The sequence below is a fragment of the Thermobia domestica genome, chromosome 9, assembly GCF_964235325.1.
Source record: "Thermobia domestica chromosome 9, izTheDome1.hap1.1, whole genome shotgun sequence".
NCBI lineage: Eukaryota > Metazoa > Arthropoda > Insecta > Zygentoma > Lepismatidae > Thermobia > Thermobia domestica.
The window spans coordinates 144,576,668-144,600,438 of NC_137462.1; the positions used below are offsets into that span (position 1 = coordinate 144,576,668).

General features: G+C 36.0%; 1 protein-coding gene across 1 annotated transcript in view; it reads left to right on the forward strand.

Annotated features, from left to right (window-relative positions):
* The first annotated feature begins 328 nt into the window (after nt 1–328).
* The window catches only part of LOC145695085 (arylalkylamine N-acetyltransferase 1-like), a 252,867-nt gene continuing 229,424 nt past the window's right edge, over nt 329–23,771 (forward strand). The window contains exon 1 of the mRNA XM_081771966.1: nt 329–649. The gene's annotated coding sequence lies outside the window, so the exon portion shown is untranslated. The remainder of the gene's footprint in view (nt 650–23,771) is intronic.

Genomic DNA, 23,771 nt, shown 5'->3' on the forward strand with positions numbered 1-23,771 from the left:
TGATATGGATTTCATAACGATTCACTTTCCAGGGATACAGTACATGAATACAGTATAAGACCATTTATTTCATGGAACATCAAATAAGTTAATTACCACAGGCCTTGAATTATCATCCGTATTTACTTTCGTTTAAAACATATTATAATCTTATGTGTATAATTTTCTACGCTTCATTAGATTATAATATGAGTATAAACCCTTTCCGAAATTAGTTCTGACCTTGCACGTAATTCCATGTCTGACAACCGGTGCCAGACCACCCTAGGCCGTGTCAGCCAGAGAACCAAACCCCTCCAGGTGTCGTTTGTTTGTTTCCCCTCTGTTTATAGATCATTCGCTCTTCAGTTCGACGCAACGCGAGGCAAACGAGTTGATAGGCCTATTTCAGCACTTTCTGTGGCACTACATAGGTTGTGTGTATGTATGTAGCTTATCACCAAACCATATAAGCACGTGACTTCTGTTTACGCTGTGCTCTTGGTAACACGCCTCTTCTACAATACAGCCTTTTCAAAAAAAATATTCTTTAGTAGTGAACATTAACAACTGTAAATTACCATTGTTCTACACAGAACACAGAAAAAATACACGGACATTCCAAGGATATTCGTTGTTTGTTTTCATAGAAGTCAAATACGTTGAGACGGTAAGCAAAGTTCATTTTACAACATTTTTCATCTAGTAGTAGCATTTTTATACGATGAAAGTATATTTCTAAGTTGTGTTATGACGTTAGTGATTACCTACTTCTTAAATGCACGCAATATTGATTGAATTGTAGGGTGTTCACCTCTTTATTACAGTAAATAACACTTATGCCTTCCGATGCGAATTTATTTATTGGAATTGCTAGTAAATATAGAATTTGTTGGATGTTGGTTACATTTGACAACACCGAGTATAACCAAAGAAGCATGAAGAGGCTTGGTAGAGCGCTTACCTGCGGTGCATAGGGTCCCTGGTTCGATCTCCAGCCAAGTAAGTTTGTGGTGGACAACATCGTGTCCCTGGGTTTTCTCGGGGTACTCCCAGTTTCCTCTCACATTCTGATTCCACCAATTATTCATCATCATCCGTCTCCCTTAGCCTAAAGGGCATAATTGTGGGACGTTAAATTGAAAGCCTTGAAGAGGTTTGTCTTTCAAATATTTTACCCAAAAGCAATGGTGTAAGGATTAATCCAAAATGGAATACGCAGAAAATAACATACCGTATACCTACTTTACTGTAAAGAGGAATTACACGAAATTGAAAGTCCTGTAGTGCCTGTCGCCCCTAATGTGCGAAAGCGAAGCGAATTAAACTCGCATACAGCCGCGGATCAAGGGAGAGGCTAAACCATAGTTTGCCGCTTTATCTAGTGTAAAGAAAGTAGGATTGAGCCGATTTTATCCAATGTATACCTGAGCGTCAAGGGGAGAGCTATAGCCCGCTATATATATAAAATTCGCTCGTAAGTGGCAAAAATGAAAAGCGAAAAGTCGCGGTTCGGTTCCAGTGATAATATATATAGTTCAGGTACTTCGCGTTAAATTATAGGTCCTCATATAGGCCTAGCATTGGGGCTTAACTAACAATGATTGCTCAGTGATACTCGTAAGTTGAGTGGTCACTTCTAGTGCGAGCGATCCTTGGTTCTATCCTAGAAAATGTGGATGGGCACCATCGTGTTTGTGGATTTTTTTTTGGGGGGGGATCCTCCCGTCCCTCCCACGTTGTCATACTAACTTTCATTTTAGTCATAACTATTCAATGCCAATAATTATTCATCTCCTTTAGGTTGCAGATAACAACTGAAGGTTTCACCTGACTTTCAACCAATAATTACTCACCTTTATTTTTATTTATATTGATTTTTATATACCTTCCCCTCCTCTACGTTGTTCCGTCAAATGGAAATGATAAAATCCCATCCCAGCCTCATGTATGTTGAAAATTTGATCGAGATCGGTCTATTTTTTTTCTATTTCCTCCTCTTCCCCCCTCCCCTAAGTTCTACCGTCAAAATGAATAGCTAAAAACACTCCCAGGCCAGAACTGAATCTACGTCAAAAATTGGTCGGGCGATTCAAGAGGCTGGACATAGTCACTTTCAATTTTATAATATAGATACGTAATTTTATACGCCTATATGCATATATGTCTAATGGCTAAGTGCTGTAGGATAAGAGAGACATGAGGACGCAATTGAATGGTAAAAGAATTGATAGAACTTCGAGATGATCTATGGATTCAATATTCTCCATCGAAAGCCCCACAGTCCAGGATTGAACCCAAGACTATTCATACAAGAGATGTGCGCTCCATTACTCAACTATACCCTCGCAAGTTAGGAGTTAAAGGGTTTTCTTTATTGAAAATTCGTGCATGCTAAAATTATACAATAGGCGTGCTTTCTATGCTTGAGACCTAGGGTTCATAGTCTAGTGAAGGCATTTCTTTTTAACCAACTTTAAAAAGGTCTCAATTCGACCCTTGATATATATATAATCAGAAATAACCTAGATATAGGCGTACCGATTGTGACTTTTTAAAAGGAGTAATCCTTTCTTGTTGTTCCACGTAAACTTCATAAGGGTCTGACAATACCCATAAGGAAACACCTCAATTGCTGACAATATTTACCATTAATTTTTCTGTGTATAAAGTTTATACTATATACTATACAGTTATATACTATAAACAATCATAAGTTCGAGAAAGGTGCATTGTCTTTTTATGATTTGTGTGTGTGTGTGTGTGTGTTTGTGTGTTTGTATTTGTTTTTATTTATTTGCTTGTTTCTTGGTTTCAAAGAGTATTTTATCCTTGTGGTCCCATGCAAGCTTCGTAACAATATAACGATAATCTTCAGAGTAGACTATGAAACTCTTCGACGGCTGACAGTGTTAATATTGTTATTAACCGACTTCAGCGTTTGCATGTTCATGCATATCTTCAACACTGATGTACTGATTTTGATTATTCCTTTCTAGTTTTAAAGAGAATACTGTTTCACAGGTTCTTACAAATTTTATCAGGATTTGATTATAGTCGTCGGAGTTAAGCCATGAAATGCCTCAACAAATGATAGTATAGGCCTATAACCGACCAAGGGGTCGTTCACATATTACGTAACGCGCCGAAGGAAGATGGGGTTCGGCCTTGCGTTACAAGGTGTGACAAGGGGCAGAAGGGGATTTACGTCTTCGTTACGTAAAACATTTTTTGCTATAATTTTTACTTTTATTCCCAGGTTTATATGCAATCTTTTAAACAAATAATTTTATTCAGTTCTTTTCTTTTTTTATAAATAAATAAATACTTCTATTGTTTTGGACAATTGCGAACATAGGCTATATTCTATCTAAATTGAATCATGCAGAAGGGATTCGAAGCCGATACTAGACACCAGCATAACTTGTGACGAATCCTTCATGTATTACAATACAATTAAACTATTTTGTGGCTGTAGCAGCATTGCACACGTTTTCTGCAGTTAGTTCTTAGCGATCGTAATAACCGCTTGAAAATGCCCTCGCCTTCCCACTCGTATTGCTATTTCTGAGAATATTATTTAACACTTCTGATTTGAATCATTATCTATGCTATTCTTCTAAGGGGTTTCACATATGAAACAGAAGAAACTCTTTTTCGTAAAATAATATTTTCCGCGACGGAATGATCCACAGTTTGCAGAGCAAAATAAGATAATAAATCCCTAATTCGTCGGATATTGATCTCGTACTGATCTTTTATTTGAATATTTCTGGAGAAATCGTTTTTATTCGCATTCTGGCACTGATTTAGGACAAGAAGAATTTGAAAAGGAGTAAACTGAAGTCCAAAGAAGATGCTCAAAAGCATGTTCACAAATGAGGTGTAGCAGTGACTTTGAATATGTGGTCAACGAAAAAGAGAACTTCATTGCATCGTCGACACTGGCGAACTTCAAATACACGAAACGTCCAGGATCACGGAAGGAAGTTGATGTGTCAGTTCTTTAGATCCTGTTTCACATGCATCTTCCAGCAGTATTTCCTCCTTGCCAATCATCGGTGACCTAAAAGGATTGGTACGATCTCGTTGGGAAAACTACAGTATGCTATTTTGAAAAATTAAGATTGGTTAATTAAACCATTTTCGGCGGCCATTTTGAAACAAGCTTGCCCGAAATCAAAACAAATTTTGTACTAAGCTTTTTGGCTTTCCACAATCTATCAAATAAGGTATCACTCAAGCTTCCCATTTGAAATTTTCAAATTGGTCCCGGGGCCCCATGATGAGGGCCCTGGGAACACCGCAACAATACCATTCCACGTTGCCTATGGCTTTTTCCTTTTTCATTTCACCGTTCTCTACTCAACCGTTTCTGATTTATAAGAACTGGAAATTGAATCTGATACAGGACCCTTTTGGGGGACCATCTTGAAAACGGTGCCCCATATCAAAAATTGTTTCCTACAAAAATTGTTCAATTTTTCGAGCTCTTTCGAACGAGGTATCACTCGACCTATGTTACCATTTGAAAATTTCACGTACACCCCCTTCCCCCAAAATGGGAGGCGGGGGGAACCTCGTGTTTGACTCATTTTTAGGCCCCTCTGTATTGTACATTGACTCTTAATATTTTTCTTATTCGATGTATAGTTCGCGAGATATTGGCTTGTAACACTTACTTTGACTCACCCTATATATATATATATATATATATATATATATATATATATATTTTGCTATTTCTACATATGCGAGTTATGTTGTTTATCTTCATCGTATAACTTCCGTGTCTTGTAAAAGTGGGTATGCAACAAATTGTAACGAACTGGAAAAACTTCCTAGTTACTGACACTACAGAACATATTTCTCTTTATAACTAACATTTTTCTGCATACGTCAAGAGTTTAAATTAAAACACCACAGATAGAACTTTGCCACGTTTCAATACTCTCTCTCTCTCTCTCTCTCTCTCTCTCTCTCTCTCTCTCTCTCTCTCTCTCTCTCTCTCTCTTCCGTGGTATATAAACTGAGGACGACTTCGTAGTTTCATTCGTTCGGTCTCTAATATAGTCCCCCGTAACTAGCAGGCGAACATGTTCAGAAATAAAACAGCCAAGTCCGCAATGCTAACTCTAAACTCAATCTATCCTATAAAAAAAAAAAAAAAAAATACCACTATAAATTACCATCTATTCTCATTCTAAGTTGCACTGGATAAGTAATAAATCCAGTGGACTTAGTGTCTAGTAACATTCATCAACCTATAAAAACGAGCGCTTCCCGATTCATAAGAGGAAAGCCATCGACATCATGAACAGCAGGTTTGTGTGAGAGAAATATGTTTCCTGCATACACAAGTCCATTGCACTACATTAAAAATACTCTACATTTCATAAATATTCACTAAAAGAAACTGTTAAATATGAAATGTCAAAGAATTCATTTCAACAAAAAATGTTAAATTACAAGTGCCATTAAAACATGTTAATATAAGCACATAAAACATGTAAGTAATACCCGTACGCCTAACTCACTCACTCTATGATCTATGGAACCCAGAAGTTCAGTGCCACGTTTACAAAACCTCTCCATTGACTTCTGTCCTTAGCCAACTTAAGCTATTTTTACTTTGTTTTCCTATTTCTGCAAAATCCACCTTGATATTGTCTCGCCATCTGCTCTTAAATCTTCCTAATGATAGTTTTCCGCTCGGATTTTCAGTTCTTACTTTCTTCTATTCGGGCTAAGTGTCCTGCTCTCCTGAATCTCCTAGACTTGATAACCGTATCAAAGTTTGGTAAATGGTATAAATTACGCAGTTGTTCGTTATGAAGATGCAGTTCCTCGTTGTGAAATCCCCCCCCCCCCATTTTCGTTCTTGCATCCGAATATTCGTCTCAGGATCATGTTCTCAAATACTTTCAAGTCTGCGTTTTTCCCCACAGAATAAGCGACCATGTTTCGCAACCATACAGCACAACAAGCATAATTATCGTTTTATACGTGTATTTTAAGCTTCAAATTCTTCGACAGAATTCGCGACGACAAAATTAATTGAACTGAGTAATAACACTAATTCGTTGCTTTCAGTCGACATTTAATTTCTTCGTGAATATGGTTTTAGTCAATTAATATTGTTCGTAGATATTTGAAAGTAGAGATGCAAAAAAGCCGGCTTTTTTGAATCGATGTTTTTTTTTTCACATAAAAAGCCGGCTTTTTTGGAAAAAAACCGAGAATTTTGGAAATTTTGGCTTTTTTCATTTTCATGATTTTTCTATCCAAATAGCTTTCTTATAGTATATTCTATAGTTAGATAAGATTTCCACGACCTGAATGCCATATTTAGCTCTGTAATTCACCATCAAGATGGATGGAGCACATATTTTACGAATTAAAGCTAACATGAAGAATGTAGTATTTGAGGGCAATTTTACAGGTTATTTAACTTTATTTTAACTTTTGAGTTATCGACATTTTTTTCCTTCTCTAAATCATTTTAGTTTGTCATCCGTGTTTCATTTCTAAGAGCTTAGTACTCCAGCTTCTAGCACGAAAGTTAAACTTACGTTTTTCTATATATCCGTCAAAGCATACGTTTTTCAATATGTCCGTCAAACCGTATTTGCACATTTCTGTTATACTGTAGTTGTGCAATGATTTAGCAATAATTTTCCAGATACAACCTTGAATACTAATTTATACAAATAATCAATAGCGGATTTAGAAAAGTACTTTGGGAGGGGTTTCTCTGATTGTTTCGTTTTCTAAAAAGTCCTAATTTTATTTGGGAGGTGCTTGAAGTTTATGAGTACAGGCATAACTAATATTTCGTTTCGTTTATATGTTTAGCAATAATCTTCCGGATACAACCTTGAAGATCATTTTATGCTGAGAATCAGTGGCGAATTTAAAAAAGTGTTTTGGGAGGGGTTTTCTTACTACTGATGTTTAGTTTTTCTAAACATTAGTAATTTTTATTTGACGGGAGCTTAAAGTTTATGAGTAAAGACATAACTAATAGATATTTCGTTCGTTTTAGACATTCCACAACTTTGGAGAACAGGCTTCAGTCCGAAAGACCGATCCTCTAACCTTCGCAAAACCGTCACTGCTGGTAATTAGTAATAATAACGATTTAAAAACAATAAGAAAGGAAGTCGGCCAACTCTTACACTCCTAGTCGGCCAGTACACTCACTATTTCTACATTCTCAGATGGAATGAAGGAAGGCTTTGTCAGAATGGTCGAATGCTGGGTTGAATCCCGGACTTCCCGATAGAAGCGCAAAAGCCAACCACTCAGTCACGTTTGTTGTGCAGTTGTATTTAGCTTAACTTAAATATATTCCGTAGTCTTTTTTTTTTGTTCCGTAATGATATGTTGAATCCCTCTTGTTAAAAATTCAGAAAACTTGAGGACTGGGTAAACCGTGATGGTGGTCAAGGGCGCCCATGTTGTGGTTTCCAAGGAGGGGAAGTATAAGCGACGTTTCAAAAATAGTTTCAAATTTTGCTGTAACTAATGTAAAAATCCTATTGGATTTTCAATATTCTGAAGTACATTTTCCTCTAGGGGGGCAAGCGCCCCCTTAAATCCCCCTGATGGGCGCCCTTGATGGTGGTTATAAAAAACTTGACTGTAGAATTTCAAGAATATACAAAACCATGTGCAGCCTTTAATTGTATCATACAAATCTAAATATTTCTCTTATGTTTTATTTTAATTTTATTTTGTTTCAAAAAGAGGGTATGGAATATTTTGAAGTAAAAATACTACATACAATTTTGCTAGTTATTTGTGTATTTTTTGAAAGAAGTTTTTACTCTTAGGGTTGGCTAGTTTACACCAGCTGTTTTTTTTTTAAACAACTGGTTTAAACTAAAAAAATTAAAAGAACAAAAATGCGAATCGTGTGAACTTCATAGTGACGTTTCACATGTCAAACCATCTGCATTAGTCTTATTTCCTTTTCACCTTTTAATCAAGGTGTCCCATGTTCAATTGTCGGTCGAACCACAACCCTTCTTTCATGTGTAAACCAAGTACTCCTTCGGATGTCACTTTAAGCGAAAGTCTTCTCCTTGATAACCTTGGTATTACGTAAGGATGTTAAGCCTAAACATACAAAACGAAACCAAATTATATATTTCTGCATGCCTGTTGTTTTATAAAGAAGCGAAGGTTGCTTAAATATATTGATTAAAATTGGTAAAATTTATCGATTGCCTACTTAGCTTCCAACATTAGCTTGGATTGGACTTTCAATGATACCTACATACTAAATTTGTAATTTAATACCTCAGTTTTAGAAAAATAAACACACTGCTGAACAAGACTGCACTTATTTAATATAAAAACACATTTACACGTGACGTTTCGATCTTCTATCGAAGATCCTCATCAGACGTACACTCACGTCTGATGAGGATCTTGGATAGAAGATCGAAACGTCACATGTAAATGTGTTTTTATATTAAATAAGTGCAGTCTTGTTCAGCAGTGTGTTTATTTTTCTGATTTTATTCGCAAGACGTTGACTATGATTGTGTGTCACTCAGTTTTAGCGTACTGATTATAATACGTTGACCTTTAAATTTTACATGCAAATTAAATTTTACAGGATTTTCCCGTTATTGTTTTACATTTAAAAGAATGACGGGATTTTCCCGATGGCTAGGGCGGGAGTTCGGGAGTTTCTCAATTTAAGAAATTTACTGACCGGACTTCTTTAAGCTTATGGGACCTCTTCCAGCATAACCCCGTTGTTGAATAATAACACCAAGGCGAAACAAACTTATTTCTGTGAATATGTAATACAAATACATAAAGCAAAATATCTAAATCAAAAAACCTGGTTTAAACCCCAAAAAAGCCTGGTTTAAACCGCCCCCCCAAAACGGGTTTTTGGCATTTTCAGAAACAACCATGGTTCTTGCCAACTCTGCTTACTTTTGTATATAGGAGGTTAAAATGTGTTTATTATATACATTGGTTAATCTTTTGGAATTCATAATGTAAAAATGTTGAAGTAAAATTGTTTAAAATATCTTTTCGAAATTTATGGTTTACTTTCGAGGTTTTATATTATTATCGGCATCAACCACTAATTAAATGACTTTCTGTGTTATAGAGAAGCGAAACAAAGTCTGCTTTATCGATTTAAAGCAGAATTTTGAAAAAAGCCCAAAATTTCCCAAGCAAAAAAGCAAAGCAGAAAAAACCGAGTTTTTTTCCAAAAAAGCCGGTTTTTTTCCGAGCCCTTGCATCTCTATTTGAAAGTAGGTCTATCCGTACTCGTATGCCTTGATAATCTAAATTTGTTTTCTTTTTCTTTCACCTGATTATTTCTTTATGATGGATTTTTCACCATTATTGATTTTTAACTTAATGCTTGTTAGTTTAACTCTTTTTGTATTTCTCATCTATGTACTAATATTTCCTCCTGTAGACTTGATTTTTCTCACCCGTTTTTCTTACATGTAGTGATTTTCATCCTCTATTTGCACATAAATAGATCTAATATAAAACATACAGGTAAATTAAACGATATAAACAGGAACGGAACAATCTCCCGACGCAAAAATAACAAATTATTTGGAAAAAATAACACACTTCCCAATTCAACAAACAAACGATAGCATGCTGACTCCAATCTTCTCTTTGTTTTCACTTAAAGAGGAACTAGCAATAGATTAAGAACTTGGATTTAATATTGGCCATAAATACTTTTCATTACATATATCGGCATTATGAAGATTTTCAGAAAAGTACACAATAAGATACCGCGGGGGCTCAGTGGTAGAGCGTTCACCTCTGGTGCATGGGGTCCTTGGTTCGACCCCAGATCCCACCAAGAAGGAACAAACACCGAGTGTTTTAACGGGGTTTTTCCGTTTCCTCCCACTTTCTTCATTCCACTATTTCATTCATTTCTCACGATCACCGTCTCCTTTGACCTAGCCGGCATAATCGTAGGACGTAAAAGATTCCATTTCAAAAGGAACAATATAGTTTAATGTAAATGATAATGTCATTTGTTAATACTGTTCTACTGATGGAAGCATTATGAAAACATTATATATAGACTGTTTTATTATATTTATATATATTTAATCTATATATATAAAAGAGAACGTACAAAATTTTGTCCGCTCATCACGCTAATACGGCTGAACCAATTTCTTTCATTTTTGGGGGGTTATTAGGATTTGGACCCTAGATGGTTTTTATCATATCACTTTAATTTTTAATTACCAGTGTCTTGAGATAATTGACCATTCAAGTGTCCATAACGTACAAATCCTTTGTTATTAGTTCATCATAGGTAAAAATAAACGTATTTATATGCAACCCGCATGACCGTGTCACTCGGCGGGTTAACATAAATGACAGGCGATATACAGCGGAAAATAGCTTGAATCTTCTGTTTAAAATTTTTTAATTGATTTGCTTATTTTTACAGACACTTTTACAATATGCCAGCACCGGGATGACCGCAGCGAAGCGGGGCGGGTTAACATAAATGACAGGCGATATAATGTTAAGATTTACTGCAATCTTCTATGGTTTTTATCATATCACTTGAAAGCGAAAAAGTAAAAATTATCTAAGTAACAAAGTTTATTGCGTTCCGGGGTGACCGCAGCGAAGCGGGGTGAACGCTGCTAGTTATATTTATATAGACGGTTTTAATTTATTATATTAATAAAAATGTAGGAACTGAGCCATATAGTATCTACAAAACGATATTATATAAACTAATAATTACTTTCAAGATATTTCGTATAGTGTGTACATTTTGACACCCTATAATTATGACGTCATGAATTGCGTACCCAAATTTCTGGTCTACAAAAAAAGGTTTGAACACAGTTATGAGTTAATTTAATAGCGTTTTGTAAATATTACCCGGCTTACTTTCTACATTTTTGAAAATATTCATTTTTTTAACTTATTTACTAGGGTTCAAAAAATGGGAGTGGGCTTATTAAAGAACCATAGCTAAAAATTAAAGTTAATGAATTAATAAACATTAACATTCTGTACATTTTTTGCATTCTCTTGTCAACTTAGTCTGAATTACGTATATTCGAAATTAATACACACACATGGCAATTGAATTTGAAAGAAGAGCAAAACACCAACTTAACGTATTTACCACACTGCATACTTGCTGGGCGGGGGGGCAATCAGGGGCTGGGAATGTAGCAATGTGAAGAATTTTCAATGTAAAGAATTTCAATTACGTTACTATTAGCTGTATTATTAACTGTATTAATGTAATCCTAATTCACGAAAATATATAACTGTTATTTTTAAAGGAATGCTAAATTTTGTTTACCTTTTAGTTGTAGTATTTATAGATCCAAACAGGGCGCTGTGGGCAAGTGCCATATCATTTCCCAAAGCTGGACTTTCAGCCTCGAGCGTAGAAACAAAACGCATCCTATATTGTACTTGATAACATTTCGTAGATACCATTCAGTCGTCAATTATAGAAGGCCAAATGCGATGTAGCTGAACGTTTCATTCAAATAAGACTAGAGGGGGGCGCGGTGGCTCAGTGGTAGAGCGTTCACCTCTGGTGCTTGGGGTCCCGGGTTCGATCCCAGCCCCCGCCAAGTGAACTTTGTGGTGGACAAACACCGTGCTCGTGGGTTTTCTCGGGGTTCTCCCGTTTCCTCCCACTTTCTTCATTCCACCATTTCACTCATCTCTCATCATCACCGTCTCCTTTAGCCTAACCGGCACAACCGTGGGACGTAAAACTTAAAGATTTCATTTCATTTCATTTTTTCAAATAAGACTAACCGCTGCTTGAAAGTGATTGGTTTCAATGGATGTCGCCGAACACCTTCTTATGTTAGAACTTCTTCGTGGCTATACGGTTAGCGTAGGAGACCCAGGATTGATTCCCATGGGAACTCATCTGCTACGGATCCCGCGTTAAACTGTAAGTCCACGGCTCATATAGCCTCGTTGCTGGAAGAGGTGCTAGATTCCAATCCAACTAATAATTCATCCAGTGACAACGCTAGAAGGAGCAAGGGTTAGATACCTTCAGTGGCATAGTCCACCCCTCCGATTGTCCCAAGTGTTATATTGTAATGTATGCCAAGTAATATAAAACTGTTGAGGTGTAGGTCCACGTCTCATATAGTCTTGCTATTGAAAGAAATGCAAAATTTAAAGTCAAATCGTCAGTACAATCGTCTCGTGTTAAGTGATTACTCACATCTAATGCGCTACCTACTCATGATCTCTCTACTCATTCAGTAGAAGAAAAAATGGGCTTAAGGTTTTATGTAATAGAAGCTGACTTTTAAAAATAAATAAATGCATGAAAATTCCACGTCATTGACCCTTTCTCCTGTGTTACGGGTACCTTCAACTCTTAATTTAAGATTTTCTTTCTCCTTTCACTACAAACGGAGATAATGAACTAGTTTTAACCTCCTGAAGCAATCCATCAAGTTATTTTCAAGTACAACTCGTCATTCATTTTGGGGGACTTGTGGCTGCCAACTGTACGAATTTAACAACTCATAAGGGAACATTCCGATTTGGTGAATTCAATTGCTGAGAATGATTGCTAGCACTGGATTCAACACCAAAAGAAACAGAGAAAAAAAAAGGTGTTTAGTGACAGACCGTATACAGGGTGGAACATAAATGAGGGCAAAGTGCGAAGATAGAACGTAAAAAATGTCTAGAAATGCAATGTTAATTTTGAAACGAGTAGAGGGATCGAGGTCAAATGTTGGATATGAGGAATGCATGTAGAGCTCCACTGAAAAGACGTAATGTGAATTATGGGGGACATCTGAAAAACCGCCATGTTGGAATTAGCGCAAGAAGAATATAAGGGAAATGGGTCATGTGACATAAGGTTCTCGATGCACAGCATCTATTGAAATCAATAGTGGCCAATACAGTTCGAGACCTCTGTAACAGGAGATGTTCCACGGTATAGCAATGTAGCAATAGGCTACTGTCGTAAAGGTGACGTGAATGACGAACAACCACGAATAGGAATGAGGCCATTCTGCAGCCAACAAATGTACCGATCCAACCAATATTCATTAACATGCTGGTAAAAATGCAAATATGACGAAGGACAATCTGAAAGAGTTCATGACTGACGTTTTCTGGCCTTCTATAGAACAGATAAAACTGATTCATGGACAACCAATAAAGGTGAAGAGTTGGTGCGAAAAAAACGGACAATGTTGAACTTATCCGACTCCTTATCCCTGATGGTTGCACGTCACTTATATTATTCAACTGTTGGATTGTTCTTCTTCCGCCAGTTTAATGATTTCGTAAAATAGATAACAGAGACCGTTTTTCTGTCATCTGACTTCAAAATATGACAACGGAACAACTTCATTAACTTGCACTCACTCACCCACTTCTAGTTTACAGCACCAAGGTTACAAGTTATGATTAAATATGCTTCCGACAAAACTGAATATTTGCAAACAGCTCCTGGCGCATTCATAACACCTGTCGACTACTGCTTCAATTTCAGTACCGGCGGTAGCTGTGACGAGCCCGATTGTCCATCTTTATCGCTTTTCAAAGGGGCCCACTGATGTTTTCATTTTTGTATCAACCACACAATCATTCTTAAGGTCCATAACAGTTGCAATTAAACAGAGCTCTCAAACCGTATTGGCCACTATTGATTTCAATATATGGTGTGCTTCAAAAGCCTCATGTCACATGACCCCTTTCCCTTATATTCTTCTTACGCTAAATCCAGCATGGCGGCTTTTCAGATGTCCTCCATGATTCACATTACGCCTATTCAGTGGAGCTCTACATACATTCCTCATATCCAACATTTCACCTCAATCCCTCTACTCGTTTCCAAATTAATATGGCATTTCTAGATATTTTCTACGTTCTATCTTCGCTGGCAATCATTTTCAGCAATTGAATTCACGAAATCGGAATACCTTTGTCAGATACGGGTTGCTATTCAAAATGTACGGGTGAACTAATAATTTTAACACTGGTTTTATTTTATTGGTTAAAAGCAACAATTCGAGCAAAGTAAATAAATAAACAAAACAAAAAATAGTCTTATTTGCCTACCCTACTGTGATCAGAATCACAAAGCAAGATACGAACAGAGTGGTAAGTTGTTATAAACCCAATAGTAATTGTCTAGCCCTCACGCAACCAGCAATTATGTGAAAAAGAATCCAGCTGTATTGAAAAGTGTTAAAAATGAAAACAAGTATAAATTTCTCTTCAGGAATAAATGTTAATTACAGTTTCAAATCAACCTTATTTTGCTTCTCCAACAAATATTGCTAAACATAGGTTTTTTAAAGAAACCTACAGGGATGTGTTAACTGAAATAAGGTTCTAATTTAACGAAATTGAATTTGGAGAACTCAAGCTCTGAATGTACAGATGAGCAGGTTTGAAAAGTTGGCAGCCCTGAGTACTTGATTACAATTTTCTCTTCAATGCTGCCGACAGTGTATTCACCATTCACTTCATAAGGCGCATCTGTAACTTTTACATTGCTGCTTTTCCGCTCAACTGATCATTCTAAACTGTAGGCTATATAGTAAGCACAGTAAGCACAATTTAGTTTAGGGTAGTCCATTATCGCAAGAGGTCAATATCGATACAGCTTACTATGGAAGATATAATTTTTCTATCCCTGATTTATCACATAGATCCGTTGCCAATACAGGAATGGCGGGACAAATGATTACTTCTGTGGTTAAAAATGTGTTCAAGCCCAGGGCAGAAAATTCCAGGTGTCACGTTTATTTATTTATTTATTTATATATTTATTTATATCAGAGTCCAGGCCCCAACGAGTCTTGGACTCACTTTAAGGGGCAATACAGTTACATTGCTTATACATATTGAAATACAAAATTAAATTGTTGATACATAATAGAAATACATAAACAAGAATAAAAGTAAGACAATATCTGTTGAGTTTATCCTTCCATTTACTTCCTACTTCTTTTAATGCTGTTCCTTATATAATTACACTTCATATTCTTAGTTTCTGCCATAATAGCTCTCTTATCCGTTTTTTGAATAAAGATTTTGATTTCAACTGTTTGTATTCAGTTGGAATTTCATTGAAGGATTTTATGAGATAGTTCTTAACCCCTCCTGTTCCGTATGATTTTGAAGAATAAGATTCCGCATGTATTTGTTCTTTATGTCTTGTCTCATAATTATGAAAGTGACTATTTTTATTTACTATTATATTATGATTTATATTATTATTCATAACATTAAACATACATTTAAAGAAAATCGAGGTTGAAATATGGTATGTGCAAAGAAAAGGCCGTCCATAACAGAAATTTTTAAGGAAGATGTATATTGAAAATATTTTCGTACGATACTTAAAACAATGTTACAGTGATCGCAAGAGTTATGAAGCTTGACCTAGGTCTGCCAATTTCAGCACCCAATAGAATGCTAGGGTGTGTCCTGGTCGTCAACTTGGATGAATACGGATGGGCAGGAGCGAGTTTTCTTTGAAACTCGACTCGACTCGAAGCAGACATCTTTGAGCTCTAGTCGAGCCGAGCCAAAACGAGCCAATTCGAGGTGAATACTGTTTGTAGTTTCAAGTGCTCTCTTCAAGTATCTTATATAGACAATATAATTATCAATAATACTACTACTATTACAACTTATTATTATTATTATTATTATTATTATTATTATTATTATTATTATTATTATTATTATTATTATTATTATTATTATAACACCGTGTATAACCATGAAAGATAGGCGGTTTGTATCTGAATACTAAAAGCTAGTTGACTGTCGATCTCGGTCATAGAGAAGTCCTCAGGAGCCAAAGACATCGTTCACGAGGTTCTGAGTTTGAGTTCCGGGCAAGAGCCAAAAAAATGTTAAAAGTTATAAGGCACCAGCCCGGGTTTAGGGTTGTCAACGTATCGGCTCACAGTTCATTCATTGTCGAGCCGAACTGAAAAATAAGTAGAGTCAACAACTCACCCAACCGTTCCGTTTCGAGCCGATAAATACCCAAGCCGAACCGAACCAAGCTGATTCCTCAAAACAACCGAGAGGGTTCGAGCTATTGGCTCAGTTGAGCTGAGTCGAACCGAGCCAACTGGCTCGAGCCGGTGGCTCACATGAGTCGAGTCGGTGGGCCACCCTAACCGAGCTGGCTCGAGCCGATGGCTCACATGAGTCGAGTCGGTGGGCCACCCTAACCGAGCTGGCTCGAGCCGATGGCTCAATTGAGCCGAATCGATGACTCGCCCCAACCAAGCCGACTCAAGCCATCGAATCAATTGAGCCGAGCCGATGGCTCATCCCAACCGAGCCGCCTCGAACTATTAGCTCAGTTGAACCGAGCCAGTTGACATCACTACCCGGGTTGGGCTTCTGTTGGGCTCAAAAATTCGACCGTGCAGGTCTCAGCCTTCATGGTAAGAACTACAGTATATACTTATATTGGTGCTCACGACATTTGAGGCTGTCTCCTTATAAAAAAATCTATTGTCATCTCGTTATCGAGACGAGACGAGATGCGAGTAGTGTCCCTATCGTGAGCAACACTAAAAGTATTCTGCATTACTGCTAAAGTGTCTTACGGCTTGCGCTTTCCATTCTAATCAGGCCATGATTTCAAAACGAGTTAAAACAAGCTGAACGAGCGAGCCGTTTATTGAACTCGACTCGACTCGAAACTCGACCTCAAAAACAATGACTCGGCTCGGAACTCGACTCGAGAAAATAACCTTTGACTCGACTCGAAACTCGAATTAATTTGAAAATGAAATGAAATGAAATCTTAAGTTTTACGTTCCACGCTTATGCCGGCTAGGCTAAAGGAGACGGTGATTATGAGAAATGAATGAAATGGTGGAATGAAGAAAGTGGGAGGAAACGGGAGAACCCCGAGAAAACCCACGCACACGGTGTTGTCCACCACAAAGTTCATTTGGCGAGAGCTGGGATCGAACCCAAGACCCCACGCACCAGAAGTGAACGCACTACCACCATGGCCCCCTTGTAATGCGCCGCTATTTTGAATTTGTGCCATAGCGCATTAAGGATATATAGAAACCGGTAATATGGATATTGGTCCGCATCATGGGATATAAATTTAAAATATACATAACATTTTCGATTCGAAAAAAATATATAAACAACATATAATAAATGGAAATCTTATGACAAGTAAATAACAAGTAAATAAGTTAGGACAAAATAATCTAAAAGAAGATAAATCATTTTTTGTGGATGTAAAACGTCGTGAAGCTGAAGGTAAAAGTTTTTAGAAGATTAAGTTAATTGTTTTTGTGGTGAGATAATAACAAAAATAAAATGGATTGCTGAATAAAATAGGTTCGGTGGAGACCCCTCTCCCCCTCATAATCTATCTACATGTGCGAAATGACATAATAAATATTATTAATGGATCTAAATTCTAGGTTACTGGAATTTTACTCGCTATTTTGAATCTTCCATACATTTAATAAACCAATATTATTAAATGAAAATATTGTATATTGAAATTTTAACAGTCTGACGTACAAATAAATGGTTGAGATTTTAAGTTCAATTTATATGTCTGGAATAGCATTAAATGAATGATTTTATAAAATATGTTATAAGAGATGCAAATATCCAATGCGATGTTCATTCGTGTTCTAATCGGAGTCTATGAATGGTTAAGGCGGAAGTTATGAACCTGAAAAAAATAAATATAAATATAGAATTAATCTAGTAGTGAAAATATTATAAATACATATAATGTATATACAATATATAATAATAATGCAGATGTAAAGTAAGAAAATACATATGAATAAAAATTTTATATAAAAAAAGAAAGAAAGGAAAAGAAAATGAAAATTAAATACTTACCCCTTGATGCCATATTGGATCCGATAGCGCGATGTACATACTTTCGCAGACCTGCAATAAAGAAGAGTAGCCATTAATATATGCACATATATAAAACAAATATATATCTATGCTAAGAGTTATTCCAGAACTTATATGTTTTTCTAGTAATTAAAGAATTGTTTCTTACCTATTGTAGGATGCATGTAGCCAAGATATCATTAAACCAATCGATAAAATTTAATAATTGAAATTTTAGTTCTTAGATCTAAACTTTATAAGTTGTGGTAGATTAATGCATATTCATCTTTGTTTCGATATTTCATATACTTTAATCTCTAACCTTGTTCGAGTATTCTCCAAGCTCTTGTTCTCTTCTCATTATCTCAAACGTTCGACCTTTAGGAATTTTCCCGAAACATTAGTTAATTGGGATGGCGACTGCGCATTGGGCCAACATCTCGAAACGTTTCCAACGTATCGACATTTTCAAACAATCTCAACGTTTAAACTACAATTTAAGTGTTATTGTTGAAGTATTACAATAAAAGGAATTCCGCATAACAACTTTATGCATCGATGTGAAGATATACTACAACAGTTAACGAACTAATGAATTACCCAAAATGTACACTCAATCTGCACGTAGTACATACAAGTTGAAACAGTACAAGTAAAATGATGACTACAGCAATAGTCGCCAGAGTAGCAGTACAAAATTTTGGGGAACCCAGTCTTTAGGATTGGAGTGACTACAACGTTGTGAGATGGAGAATTTTGAAATTTTTTGTGAAATAACATTTAAAAAATGAAAGAAAAGAAGATGGTAGATAGATGAGAGAGAAGAAGAAAGGCTCTTCCGAATAATTATAATAAAGAAGAAGAAATGTCTAGTAGTGATAGTGAAAATGTTGTTTGTGTCTGTTGCGATAAGAAAGACAGTACGGAAGTGACAGGCGAACTGAAAATAAAACAATGTAACCAGTGTAAAAAGTGGTATCATTTTGTTTGTGTAGGACTGGATGAAAGGACTTTTGAAGAGATGAGTTGTCCATCAGTAACATGGATTTGTCGCCAGAGTAGCAGTACACCCTCGAATCGAATTTCAGTCGAGTTGAGTTTTAGCACGATTCCTGCCCATCCCTATCCATGAAATTTTGCCAGTGTCGTCTTTCGCACTGTTACTGAGAACATCTCCTGAGAGTACAGTGTTGTCAGATTGCTACAAACTTTCGTTTATTTTTGTTGTTATTGTTACTGCCGTTATTATTATTGTTACCGTTTAATGTGAATAATTGTTAGTGTTCATGTTATATTTCTGTAAGTATAACCAAGTTCCTATCCGTAAGTTTTATTTTTCATCTGTATGGCAATTAATATAGCGTGTTTAATTTAACGTCTTTGTTACATTCATAATATTTTTAGTTGCGAGTGTAGTTTATTTTTGTCTGTAGCTATCACTCTCTCTACCCCTCAGGAAGCATACAACGCAGATTGCGAACATTGCTTAAGAGCGAGGCATTCTCACGCCCTGTTAGAAATTTGCGTTGTGATTCGTATCAGACACGTCGGTAAACTGAACTTTTCTATGCTTCCACTGCCCATGACCAGTGAATAATCCTGATAATTTATATTATGGTGATAAGTAATATGAAATGAAACAAGTGTCAATAACAAATATAATTCTTCGAAGTAACAAATACCGTGAATATCAAAATAGACTTCTTACGCCACACAGTGGTACGAAATGCTAAAAACGTGGCCAAAATACAAAATCTCTTTCAAAGTGCACAAAAATGGGCATGATGTGGTTTCTGACCTCACTGATCACGAACTTGATATCCAAATTGAAAATTTCAAAATGGCGGATCCAATATGGCGGATGAAATTTTGAGAAAAAGTAAAATAAGGCAACAAAAATTGTATACTAGGGGTTTTCACATCGCTGAATACAAATTTGATATCAAAATGGAAAAATTGCATATGGTGGATCCAACATGGCGAATCGAATTAATAGATTGGCATATATGGGTACAATTTAGAACCTTTTGCCAGTGCTCTGTTTCTCAACATTTGGTATTTTCTTCTTGATATTCCCATATAAAAAAAAAAAAGAGCTAAAGCTTCATCATTGGTATACATGTCCATGTGTGTAGACATTAATGTCACAGCTTTCATATATTTCTCTGCTCTTGATGAACTTGAAGATAAAACGTCTTTGACAACTTTTGAAGCACTCAATTTTCCGGAAAAGCGAATGCTCATTTGTTAGAGTTTGCCAATGTCTTAACGTCATTATTATTGCGAATTTCTTCAGTTCCTCTTCGCTTTCAACATTCGCTGAAAGATAAAAACTCCGAGAGAGGTGGTAAATCTTATTGTTTCCTTGATGTCTTAGCAGTATTACGATGTACACAAAACGATAACATAACACTTAGCCATTCGTTATTCTTGTAAAACAACTCGGTCATCCTTTCTATTGGGCCCTTGATATTTGCCCCTCATTCTATAAAATAAGGATACGATGCCTGTCTTCATATCGTCACATATTTTAATACAATGACCATTCCTTGAAGAGAGGTGATGTTCCAAATTTTCAATTATGATTTGTGGATCGCTTTTCAAATGATCTTTCATCAAAACAACTATATTTTTTTTTTCGATAATTGGATGATTTCATCTTTCGGACGTAAAATTAATATTGTCAGATAATTACTTTTTGTATTACTAAATTGTTTACCTTTATTCAATCCAATTTATTGTATAATTTCATATGAATCATAAAATAATGGAAACTAAAATATACATGCATCGACTATCCTCTTCTGTGTTATACTGAAGTATTTTTTATCTTTTTTATTTGTTGCCTTTCACTATCTTATATGCATATACACTCATGTCCACAATGATTGTCGCATATCTATAACTGTCTTCTTGTAAGGATATAATTTGATAATTATTTTGCAGGCTACTTTTAATACTGATACTATGTGTACAATCGGGAAAAATTATATTTGTAGTAAATTTCATAGGAAAAGAATTATAAATACGAAAATTAGAATGAGTGAAATAAAATGTTGCTAAATGGACAAGAAAGTTTTATTTTCTTATTTACTGCTCTTTTGACATGCAATTTTGCACATACATGTCTTTGCCGATTATACACATACTAACATTGTAAGAAATACTGGGTGAATTCGTTATCAAATTATATATTCCTTCAACAACATATTTATAGACATGCGTGACTTACATGGACATGAGTGTACCTTGTAAACATCATTTTCACTTATTTTATAATAATTTTAGCTTTGTTTTTTTGTTTTTTTGTTTTTTTTTTCTTTTACTTTTTGTTTAACTAAATACTTAAATATTCATTAACTGCAACTTTTTATTCAATCGCAACGTACAAAAAAAGGCGCAGCTGTTTTTATCACATTTTTGTACTAAATCGATTCATAGATTATGTGCCAATACAAAATTTAGCGGAATGGAGCGTCATATATAACTTTTGAGTTCAGGTTTTAATTCACTTAGAAATAATTTCAATTTTTTTTATATAAACATTAATGAAAATAAATGTATAATAACTAACGTATTATAAATAATATATGGTCTTAAAATCCTTTACATACCTCCCGGAACAACGTCCATTTTGATTTAAATAGATCGGAAAAGTATACAATGAACTATTTCATATGAAACTCGAGCTATATTTCTCGTTCGCATTAGGTATTACGAGATGCACAAAAGTAGATTCACTTTGACTTCCAATACTAGCTCTGGTACAAGCGGCTGGCCGTTTCCATGGGTGAGGTTTAGGAGACCAATTGTTACTATAGCGAACCTGATATTTAAAAATAACCAGATAACAACTTTCCATTTTCATTTTTGGCCACGTTTTAGGCATTTTGTATCACTGTGCGCCACTGCGAACTAGGTTTAAACGTGAGACAAAAAAAAAAAAAAAAAAAAACACTCACAAAAGGTGTTAGTCGGAACATATTTAGTGTAGTTTCTGATCAGAGACCCCAGTCTAGTGGGCTAAGACGTTTAGTGGTGACCAGGAGAGACTATTATTCGCGCGTTCGAGTCCCTATAAGGCAGCGTTTCCCAACCGGTGTGCCGTGGCACACTGGTATGCCGTGAATGGGCCGCTGGTGTGCCGCGAGGAAATCGAAACAAATTATTAATTCTATAGCAATCAAATTGCAAGACAAAGGAAAATGTATATTTGTATTTCACATTACTATGAACCACTAATACTGTATAAATCTACACTTTAAGTTTCAGATCATGTTACTTTTCTCTACATTTTTAATGTTGAGAAAAGTATTTGTTATCATTGTTATGACTATTACTGCTTCTTTATTGCTGCAGACTATTTCGTAACTTGAAATTTTAAAATATCATTCAATCTTTCGACAGAGCAAACATGCATACAAATTACCTACATTTGTGTTTTAAAACTAAGAGATTTGTTTCTTCGTTCGTTATTTAGTGATCTTTCTTCTTAGTGAAAGGTTGGATACAGTTTTCGAAAAAGAAAGCTTAATTTTAAAATCCTAAGTCCAATATTTCATTGCAATTGTTTTCTATTTTTAAATTAGAAATGAAAAATAAGCATAATGATTTACCACGGGAAAAAAAACAGTGATCGAGCTTTTTCCTCTGTGAGAAGGAGATCAGTAGGCTAATCACAAAAAAAAAAAAAAAAAACCGCGGTATTTTATATTTACAATATCTATGAGTGTGCCGCGAGAATTCAAGTTACACCAGTAGTGCGCAGCAAATTGAAAAAGGTTGGGAAACGCTGCTATAAGGTGTGTGCCTTGTCATGTTCGATTAAGTAGAATATGAAATGGGATATGAACTAACGAGGAAACGGTCCCAAGTGTAAACAACCGATTTGGCTGGGGTCCGGATATGTGTTACGGGAGACCAAAGTAGGAGAAACGTATTTTAGTGTTTGGCCTATACAAAGAAATTTCCGAAATACGGGACCCCAAAGTGCCCCTACATGCTATAACTAGGAAGCGAATGAAGTTACTTGTACACAACCGATTTGGCTGGGGTCCGGATATATGTTACGGGAAACCAAAATAGGAGACATGTATTTTGGCGTTTGGGCCCATACGCAGAAATTTCCGAAATATGGGGCCCCAAAGTGCTCCTACATGCTATAACTAGGAAGCGAATGACGTTACTTGTACACAACCGATTTGGCTGGGGTCCGGATATGTATTACGGGATACCAAAATAGGAGACACGTATTTTAGTGTTTGGCCTATACAAAGAAATTTCCGAAATACGGGACCCCAAAGTGCCCCTACATGCTATAACTAGGAAGCGAATGAAGTTACTTGTACACAACCGATTTGGCTGGGGTCCGGATATATGTTACGGGAAATCAAAATAGGAGACATGTATTTTGACGTTTGGGCTCATACGCAGAAATTTTCGAAATATGGGGCCCCAAAGTGCCCCTACATGCTATAACTAGGAAGCGAATGACGTTACTGGTCCGGAATGTTGGCTTGGGTTGGAATAAGATGTTAATATATATGCAAATGTATGTGACTTGTGTTTCTTGTTAGGTCCCACAAAAGGGAATGTCTAATATACATGGTCCCATATTGCTAGATTTCCAATAAGGCCATAAGTTGGCATATGTGGTACCCATGCAATTCTGAACAAATGTTCAGCTGGCACGAGCCGTCGAGGATGGATCTGCTGACCACGAGGGTGTCAAGGGAGCAAAAGAATGTATGCGATTTTCGCCTGTATTTCTATGGCTAGGATGTGTGGAAACTGGGCGGAACACATTTGTGCAAGAGAGTGAACATTAATATTTAATCGATACGGCGTGTGTTGTCAGGAAACCGGGCAGTGTGGCGGAAGTATAG